The following is a 10213-nucleotide window of genomic DNA, read 5'->3' as shown; positions in this document are numbered from 1 at the left end:
TTCTAGGACAAATACTATGTTTTATCACAAATATAATCAATTAATGACAAAATAATAAGTCTTGTGATAAAAATGTGATTATCTTGAAAAATACAATGTAATTTAATCATAACGTCTCTCCTATCTTGTGAGCTCCTTCCACTTGTTTCGAGCGAAAGAAAATTTTGAGCTGCCATTTTCAACCTATTGATAACACACTCAAGAGTATTGCTACACAACTCCTGCATAAAGAAAATGAAAGAGAAGTTACACAACTTCATTATTAAGCTTCCAGGAAACTCATGTCTAGTTTACAGTACGTGGAACATTTAAGCTTACTTGGGGACTGTGCAGTTTGGATAAAACAGGTTTAGAAATGAAAAAAATTCTAACCATTTATTGCTTGGATTTTCATCATATGAAACTCGCAATGTCGAAGTAAATGACAGAAAATCTTGGAGCAATCTAGCAAATACATTGTCTCAGCATGGTGCTCGTCATTATGAATGGAGTAGCCGACTTGAGACAGTGGTAACTAATTGAAGTAGATTTTCCAAAGGGATAAGCATTATATAGAAATAAAATATAAGAGCAAATTATTGATTATGTTTAGCTCCATGATATGAAGCCTCGGGATGCTTATCAATTAAAATGCTTACTTTGTCAAAATAAAAATAAAAAGAGAAGAAGAGAGAAAAGAACTAACCTGAGTTATTGCATTAACCACACCAGCAAGGAAAAAAGATTTTTGTCCAAATTCGGAAGGGCTGCCACTTCCCAATTGAGGGGAGCAATCAAATCTTAGGATACCTGGGCTATAATTACCACCAAATGAATAAGGACCAATCAACTATCACAAGCCTAATCATTTTTTTGTAGGCAAAAGCCTTATGAAAAAGAACTTGAGATCGTGGAAAAAGAAGAAACATTAACATGTTGAAATGTAAGAGAACACAACCAGAGAATGGGGCTTTTCTATTTGCCTTTTTAAACATGGTTGCATTTGCTTTTCATCAAAATGAAAAAATCTCATTAGTAACTAAGTAAGCAAAAGTTTATCACTGAATTAATTTTATTATTAATGACAGAGAATGGAACTTTTCTATTTGCCTTTCTATAACTGTAGCTACCAGTAACTTTTTTCTAGTTTCACCAAGAATGTGGTAGCTCTTAGAGCTATGATTATCTTTCCTCTAAGTATGGAGATGAAATAATGGTATTTAGTCAACTTCATAGATGAAGTGAGGAGATTTTTCCCAATTAAATGTCATGTCTTGCTCTATCTGAAGGTGATCAGCAGTAGTGGACGTTTCATCTGTTTCTGAATATGCTACTTATGCTCCAACAATGAAGCCACAAAAATAGATATTGATCAATAAGGACTTCGATTCATAGCAATGGTGATGGGATTAGTGAATGAAAGAAAATAAATAAGAAGGTGATGATGGAGGAGAAGAAATAAACAAAGAGAAATCAAATAGAAGCTCTGCTCCTTTGATTCATGAAGAAAAGAACCCATAAAAAGTCTATAACCACAAACTTGCAACTATCAACACCATCCTGAAATCCTCAATCTAGAACCTTGGTAAAAATATAGAAAATCCCAACCAATACAATCACAGAGTCCATCTATGGTAACAGAATAGAGGAATAAAACAAATTTTGGTGTCTATGTGAATACCTTAATGGATTCGTGATCCAGGTTAGAAGTTTGGTTATTGATGATTTGGCTCCTAAATTAGCCAAAGCTGAAGCATGCGAGTTCCAAGAATTTACAATAGTAATATCAATAGTTAAGGATATCGTCACCTATTAATCAAGCAAAATTTAGCATCAGCACATAAATAAAAGATATCAACTTTAAGCTTTTGAATAGCCCATTCTCACCACCTAATAGGTTCCAAAAGCTGAAAGAGTCCCATAAGCTATAACATTTTTGAATTCAAAGCAGCAAGAGCAGTCAATATAGCCCAATGGGCATGTAATATATATTTCATTAAATGCTAAAATCACCAGTATAACTGGAGAGTTGCAAAATCAGAGGAGATGAGGGTGAAAAACTGCGAAAGAATGAGCAAGAAGCATTAAAAGTATCCAGCTGATACGTGTCTATTTAGTTTCAGCGAAAAAAGCCAAGTTGCATTTAGGTATGTTAAAAGACTAAAATGCCCTCAAATTGAAATTAAACGACATTAACCTAAAATATCGATCCCAAATCATAACTCACTCTTCTAATATAGTAGAAACATACTGGAGAAAGAGAGAGATGAAAGTGACACAAGTAAAATAAGCACCATAGAAACATAAGATATAAGATCCAAATCACCTTCACCATCTTGCTATGACTTTACCAGTACGACTTCCCTCAACTTTCAACCCTTGGATTAGTGATCATGTTGAGAATTCCATCAAGAATTTAATCTTGTTGAACATAATGCAACTTAGAAACTTAAAATATAACTAAGGAAATAACTATTTTATAACATTCAAAAAACTAATAAACTAAATACTAACTATTGAGCTTGTCTTCAAATAAGTTGTTGGAAAGTACCAGGTTACAAGGTAGCACAAGTTTATTTTAGCCGAATATTATTAAGCAAGATATATCAAGCAATAAAAAATCCAAAGTCTGGACTTGTTTGAAATTGAGATTCTAACACAAGAGGCTTACACTTGTTTTGAGCCTGACTTTGTACTGAATGAAAGGCTCATCGTAATATGACAGAGACGACAGTCACAAGTGAAAGAGTAGCCATTGATCTCCAAAGGACCTAATGAGTGATGCAATTTGAATAAGAGTACACACTCCACGTAATCGATATGAAAATCTCCTCAACTTAAATATGCAAATTGTACCTGAGCAATTGATAATATACTCAATTTCTTCTATTGCGAAATATACACTACCAAAAGTGAAGCAAGCACACAACTAAATAAAGATCACTTACTCTTTGACAATTAAGACAACATCATCAATCATCTGACCATACCTCAACCACGTGATTAAATACCAAAACTCAGATTTAATTACGTAGTACAAGTGGGTAATACACTAGTTAGATGCACATAATACCATTTAAGGATTAATACTGACCAGCACTATTGTGCAAATCATCGTACAATACAAATTATTAGAATAATAAGCTTAACATAACCACCTTACATTTAGCCATGCATACACGTTCAGGTGATGAAATATCTTCTTCTTTAGTGAGAGTCTTTGTTTTTGTTTTTTTTAATAAGCAAAAGAAATAAATGACATGCTATTTTCTCTTTTTTGTTTTTACACTACTGCAGCTACATGTTGCCAAAGGAGAAAGCTTTGAATGTTACATTTGATAAGACTGTAATATATCAATCCTTCCTAAATATTTAGTCATATGATTCAACTAAATATCATTTACTCTTAGATATCAAGAACAATGAAGGGATCCAAAGCACAATCACATAACATAACACACAACTAATTAAAGATCAAGTCACAATACCTTGGACAACTCATTTAACCTTGATTTAAAACAATTGCAGCTGACTGACCCTCACTAGGACTTAAAAAAGCTATCCATTTTTTAATAAAGCACTTAAAGAAACTACGTTTGCAGATCTACTAGAATAAAGAAAAAAAGAATAACATATTAGAACTACTAGAATAAAGAAAAAAGAATACCATTAAATACAGTTAAATATTGGTTTCATTTTTGATACCCCAAATTCCTAGTATAAGAAGTAAACATAATAGTATCTTTTTCTATTTCTTATGAGTTCCTAAGTAGTAATTTAAAATGTTTTTTCAGAGTTGCGTTAAGCCAAGACCTCTAACTGGGACTTTGACAATTCCAAATTGGACCTGCAATAAGCTAACATAATTGTCTCAGATTAGCATGATTCCATTATCCCTTATCTGTATATTGAACATACACTTCTTTAAGCAACAACAATAAATTTGGGGGATTGATAATTATGCAGTCCACTTCAGCTAGATATATACTGGCAAGAAATGTATTTTTTTGTTGAAAAGGAGAAACCCCATCATAGAAAAATAACGAGCAGCATGAAGTTGCAGTGATCACTCATTCAAGCATTCAATCGAAAAGCTGGAGGGCAAGCTGCATTGGTGCCCAATATTAACATGGAGGGATTCTCTAAAAAGACAAGCATTTGGCAGTCCCATATGTGTTTATGCCAGATTAACAACTAGCAATCAAAGAAAATTCCTCCGATTCAAGCCAAAATCTCAACCAAAAGTTGTAAATTTAGAATTTCTTTCGGATAAGTCTAAATTCAGAAATTAACTAATCAGCTTCAGATGGGAAGAAAAAGGAAAAAGGAAAAGGGGAACAGATTCAGAACATCAGAAGAATTGGCCTAAAACCCTTCTTTGACACGTAAAGAAGTAGTAAAAGACCCCTGTGGGTAATATCTGGTTGATATAGTCCAACTTATACTGCTTGTAGATGTCGCCAAGATAATTCAGTCCCAATTTATCAAGCTCTAGTTTTAATATCAATTTTCAGTTAAAAAAAAAACGGGAAAAACAGAAGAACTAAGAAGAAATAAAAAGGTAAGGAAGAGAAAGAACCTAGTAATTGATTTGTATATCAATCTGTAACCGAAGCAGAAATAATTAGAGATAGGGAATCAAAATCATAAACTATAAACAATTAAAACTAGAGGGGAAGGAGCTTACAATTTGAAACCCTAATTCTGGTTTGGGATAAGGCCAATGCTCGTTCATACCTAATTCGAAGCTCCAGCCACTGGACTGAAACGTTGATGGGATTGGGATGGTGATTCTAAAAGATAAAACCTAAAGGTCGTGTGAAGATAAGAGGGAAGGATTTGGGGGAAAACCGTAAAAGGAGAAAATGAGGGAAAATTTTGCCGCGATAGCTTTTCCCTCAAATTTGAAAAAGATTAATGATTTTTAGAACACAAATTCCAGTTAAAATATATATATATATATTACTCCCGTCCGTCGCAATTTTAACGTCTTAATTTTCTTTTTGGTCTGTCCCAAAAAGAGTATCATTTTCTATATTTAGTAAATTGATAATTCAAACATCCGTCATGACAAGTTTAAAATCACAAGATTCAAAGGACATTTTCGTACATTATGCACATATTTAATTTCGGACCACAACATTTAAAAGTCTCCTTTTATTCCTTAAACTTTATGTTTAGTTAAACTAAGACACTTAAAATGGGACGGAGGGAGTACATATTTTAGCAACAACAGTGATACTTTTGGCGACAATAAAAGTCTATTAATGTTAATGTATTTATATTTAAATTTATTATATTAACCAGTAATATATGGCAACAAGATTACAAGATCTGGTAACAAGAAAAAACTCATTATTTAAAAAAAAATTGAGTTGTTGCCATTTATCGAAATTAACCTACATTTTGTGGTTGTTCCTAAAAAGTCGTTGCCAATTCTATGTTTTATTATAGCGACAATGTACAATGCCGTTATAACTGCTCTTTCATCTCTTGAATATTCATTTTAAAAGTTCAATATATTGTTAGTCATGTAAGAAAGCATATAATATATTATAGAAATTATGCAGTCTAATATTAAAAAATTTGCGACCGTGTATTTTGCAATTTGAAGTATCCAAGACATTCCAAGTTTATCAGAATATATAATTACTGTATGTTTCTTCAAAACTAGCTTGCATACGAAATAAAATTATTTTTATGTTGGTCAGTTGAATTAACACTTATATACAAAATATCAATCTAACAATCACACTTGAGACTAATTGTAATATCACAAAGATACTAGTCCCTATTTTCTGTAGTGTCATATGTCAAATTTTTTTTTTTTTTTTTTTTTTTTTTGCTTCAACCATACTTTCGACCTAATACAGTTAAAGACTTTACAATAAAAATATGGAATAGTAGCTTCTTCTATAGAAGTGTTCCATTCCTACTTCTAAATGTATTCAGCTTTAAAATTCTAATTTCAAAAAGTATATCAACACAACAAAAAAATGATTTTACCATTTAAGTTTATATCTTTTTAACTTCTACTAAATTTTCCCGATGACCTGGGTCTAAATTACATTAAATTCTAATTACATTCAATCAGGATTAGTCTAAATTACATTAAATTCTAATTACATTCAATCAGGATTAGTTTTTCTTCTTATCGTCTTTTTTCTTTTATTCAAATAATAAAATTATTTTAAAACTAATTAGACTCGAAGTAAAAGTCTACAAATCTTATCTCACCACGAAAGAGAATGGTGCAGAGATTTCAAACTCAAAGCCCGAGAAATAATTGTTGCTATTACTAAACAATAAATAGAATTAATCTTTGACAGACAATTCATGTGATGAAAGTAAGTTACATTACCCGTAGATACATATATTTTGTGTGTAATGCGGTGTACGGATTCGAATGACACTAGAACTTCAATTGAAAGATTGATTGATATCGGGTGAGTATATAATTATGTTAAATTAGTATGTATATCTTCATATTTTATATTTTAACGAGCAAAATCTATAAACAATTGATAATGCTAAGATAATAAAAAAGGATATTGACCAACACAATCAAGAACGGAGAGAGATGATATAACTGGAAAAAGTTTTTAGAAACTTTTTTTATTTTAATGCTTGAATCACCCACCACAGATTCAAAAAGAAAAAATAAATTATTGATTTTACTTACCTCTAAAGTAAAACAAACATAATCAGAATTGGAAAAAAAAGGCAATAATTTATTTAACATAAAATAAATACCAAGCAAAATTTTACTTACCTCTAAAGTAAAACAAACATAATCAGAATTGGAAAAAACATGGAAATAATTTATTTAACATAAATAAATACCAAGCAAAATCAATTTATAGTGGCAAAAGTCAAGAAACAGTACGTGAGAAAAGAAGAAGACCTCTCTAGACGTTCTAACATGTGAGCTATTTTTATTGTGCTATAAAATTAAAATAAGGAAAAAATTTGTACAAAATATAATTCTATTGATTGAAATCCTAAATTTTAGGATTTCTTATGTGGTTCAAATAAGGAAAACTTTAATAACTAAAATTTAAGTTGATTTCGATGTCCTAAATATTAGACAGTAACAATAAGTTACAATTTTGCTTAATATAAAACGGAAAATGGCTAAAATAAATCCTAAACTATGACCGAATTTGCTGCAACACACCTATATTTTACGGGGATCCCACTACCCCCGGCTATTTTTTAAAAGATATTATTACCCCCTGAAACGCTACCACCTAATTTGTGTTTAAGTGGTGAAATCCACGCGCCTGGCGTGTTTTTTCACTTAAATCTTTTGTTTTACTTTTTTTTTTTTTTTACTTCTTTATTATTCTCTACGATTTCTTCAAAATTTTTGTTGAAGGTTCAAAGTTGTTGTTTATGGAAAAACTAGAAAATGATCGCCGACGAAAATGATGTACAGGGTAGTTGTTGTTGATTCTCCTTTTTTTTCTTTTTCGGCTCCTTTCTTGATCTGAAATTTGCCATGGCCGGAGTTTGGAGCTTTTCCGACTTCCCTTCATTTCACTACCAAAAAACACCATAGATAAACCATTAAACACCCACCATTCATGACTAAACACTGACAAAATTCTAACACTTCATTTCACTGCCAAAAAACCCCATAGATCAACCACTAAACACCCACCATTAACGATAGACCCACCTTCTTCTTCGTATTAAAAAAGAACAAATTGTTGTGATTCCTCTATATCTTTCATGTTCTTAAAAATGGAACCACATTTTAGTCGACATACCCACTGTCCCTCGCCGCCATCTCTGCCATACCACAACAGAGATAGCAATTAATAGGATATTAGTCCCTTCTGTAAAAGAATTGATTTTTTTTTTGTTCTATCGACTACATCTGCAAATGGATTTTGTTCTTTAACCAAAAATCTTATTTGTTTTGATTTCATCAGTTGAACTTCTACTCATGGTGTAAACATAACTAGGTTTAAGCTTGGAAAATCTCAAGCAATTGGAGTTAATTATCTTAGTATTTCATTACATTTATGGAGGATGATCTTTCGTTATTAAGGTTTTACTATATTAATCAACCATCCATATCATTTGCCAATTCTTAAGTTCCATAGGAGTATTTAATTTAGGGAAAGCAGAAATATGCTTCTTTAATTCTGAATATGGAATAGTTTGACCCGATTTCCATTTGAATCTATGAAGGCGAAAATGGAAAGGAAAAGAAAAGCATTAGAAAAGAAAAAACAATTAATATTCAAAAATAAACTTTTAACATTATTTTGTACTATCTCACTCTCTCAAAGAGGGTGAAATGCACTCTCTTTGCCACCTCAACACGTAGGTAATAATTACAATTTAAAATTATCAGGGGGTAATGGGACCCCCGCAAAGTATACGTGTGTTACTGATAATTGGAAACAAGTCTAGGGGTGTTTTTATGCATTTTCCCTAATATAAAATATGTTTTTCACGGGTAAAAAGGATGAACGACATTTCACTAAGGGCTTTCGTACTTTTAATACACACACACACACATACATACATACATACATACATACATACAGATCATTTACGGGTGTATTATTATATTTAGTTTATTTTTTACGAATATGTGTTATTTTGTTCAAGTTCAAGAAGCTTAATGAATTAATTTAATAATTAATTTTTCTCTACTTTACTCAATTTGATTAAATTATAAATTGTATTTGAAATTGATTCTAGAATTGAATTTGATTTGCAGATTTGACTATAATTGCAATAAAGTAGCCACAATTTAAATATGATTATAACCATATTTTAAACGTCTGAATTGGCTGATTTCCAAACTTGAAATATCATCTCATTCCTTATTTTTTCGCCCCGCTTTGCTTTTTTCATAAATATCATGGTTTTTCGAAAAATGTTGGCTATCAGGAGACACTCGAACATCGATAACTTGTCACCATAAACAATTGTAAACAAAGATCATTGATTTTAGCAACGAATATTTTTCGTCGCCAATAGTTAAATCATTCAACTAGAACTTTTTAATCGTCGCTATTTAAAACATTGCATATTTTGTGACAAAAATTTGTTGTCACTAAGTCGCATGTTGATTAGAGACAATAAATTATTTGTCACTAATTGTTTATGTTATTAGTGACAAAAACTAAGGTCACAATTAAACATAAAAATTTGTAGCTAAAACTTACAGTGCTTAACTACAAATTTTAATTTGTCGCTAATGTATCAACACAGTTTTTGCAACAAAAGTTTTTTGTCTCCAAAATTTAACTAATTTTAGGACGAAAATCAGTTTGTCGCAAATTGGGTACATCATTAATGACAAAATAATGTGTCACTGATAATTTTAAATTCGTGGTTAATAGTACCCAATAAATGGCGCCAACTCATTTTTTGGAGGGAAACTTTAGGGGACAAAACTTTGCTACGAAATTTTGTGTTTCGTCACTAAAAATATGTGCCTCATGTATTTAAGGACGAAATGTAACTTTTGTCACGAAAAGTGAATAATTAGTGACAAATTTTACACCGTAGCTAACATTTTCGTAGCTAAATATCATATTTGTTGTAGTGTGGTATATGGATTCCATAAAACATAAGTTTTGTAGGCCATACGGCTCTTTAAAAGCACCAAACCATCACAGGAGCCAACAACGAAAGAACGTCGGCATCTTGTTATAGGAAACAATTGCTTCTCATCCATCATAACTAACTGGGGACTTTCCAGGTCTCTAAACACGAAATCACAAGGTAAATTTTGTCGCAACAACAGCTTTCCACGGCCCAACACTCTGGATTGGTCCCGGTGGGCTTTTTAAAATTTTTTGTCGGATATTGTAGCTTTCCACGAAGTAGAAACTAGCTGAAAACGAAACAAAGATTAAACTGAAAGCCAAATAAAGATGGAAAATAGAATATCATACGGAAGAATGGACGTATCATATTCAAAGGCCTTTTGCAATTTCTTCTTTGGCATTATCTCTCTCGTCATGTTGTTTGCTGCCGTTTAGGGTTTATAGTATAGATGATTATGTATGTGAAGATAGTGTTAGCATTCAATCAGGCCACTTTGAATTGTAATTGCAGGTTAATTATATAACAAGAGTGGATTGTAACCTAGAATATATAGTAAGTAACCCAACTTGCTATAAGAGATTATATTAATGATGTAAAATTCTTTTTTTCACCGTCAGACATAAATAAAACTTAAAATTTGTACCAAATATAGTATACT

The 10213-nt window shown here is 31.4% G+C and overlaps 1 long non-coding RNA gene across 4 annotated transcripts; it reads right to left on the bottom strand.

The window, feature by feature from the left end:
* LOC132620333 (uncharacterized) lies at positions 1-4824 on the bottom strand. Of its 4 annotated transcripts, XR_009574781.1 has the most exons (5): positions 4667-4824; positions 4559-4582; positions 2306-4470; positions 686-1788; positions 1-221 (listed from the first exon to the last, which is right to left on the bottom strand). It is a non-coding gene; the product is annotated as an uncharacterized LOC132620333 (long non-coding RNA). The 4 variants fall into 4 exon arrangements; XR_009574780.1 differs by having other exon boundaries at positions 2306-4582; XR_009574779.1 differs by lacking the exon at positions 4559-4582 and having other exon boundaries at positions 2306-2835.
* Between the last annotated feature and the right edge of the window lie 5389 nt (positions 4825-10213).

Source organism: Lycium barbarum, chromosome 11 (genome assembly GCF_019175385.1).
Source record: "Lycium barbarum isolate Lr01 chromosome 11, ASM1917538v2, whole genome shotgun sequence".
Classification (NCBI taxonomy): domain Eukaryota; kingdom Viridiplantae; phylum Streptophyta; class Magnoliopsida; order Solanales; family Solanaceae; genus Lycium; species Lycium barbarum.
Note: the sequence above shows the minus strand (reverse complement) of the source record. Positions and strands in the feature narration are given on the sequence as shown.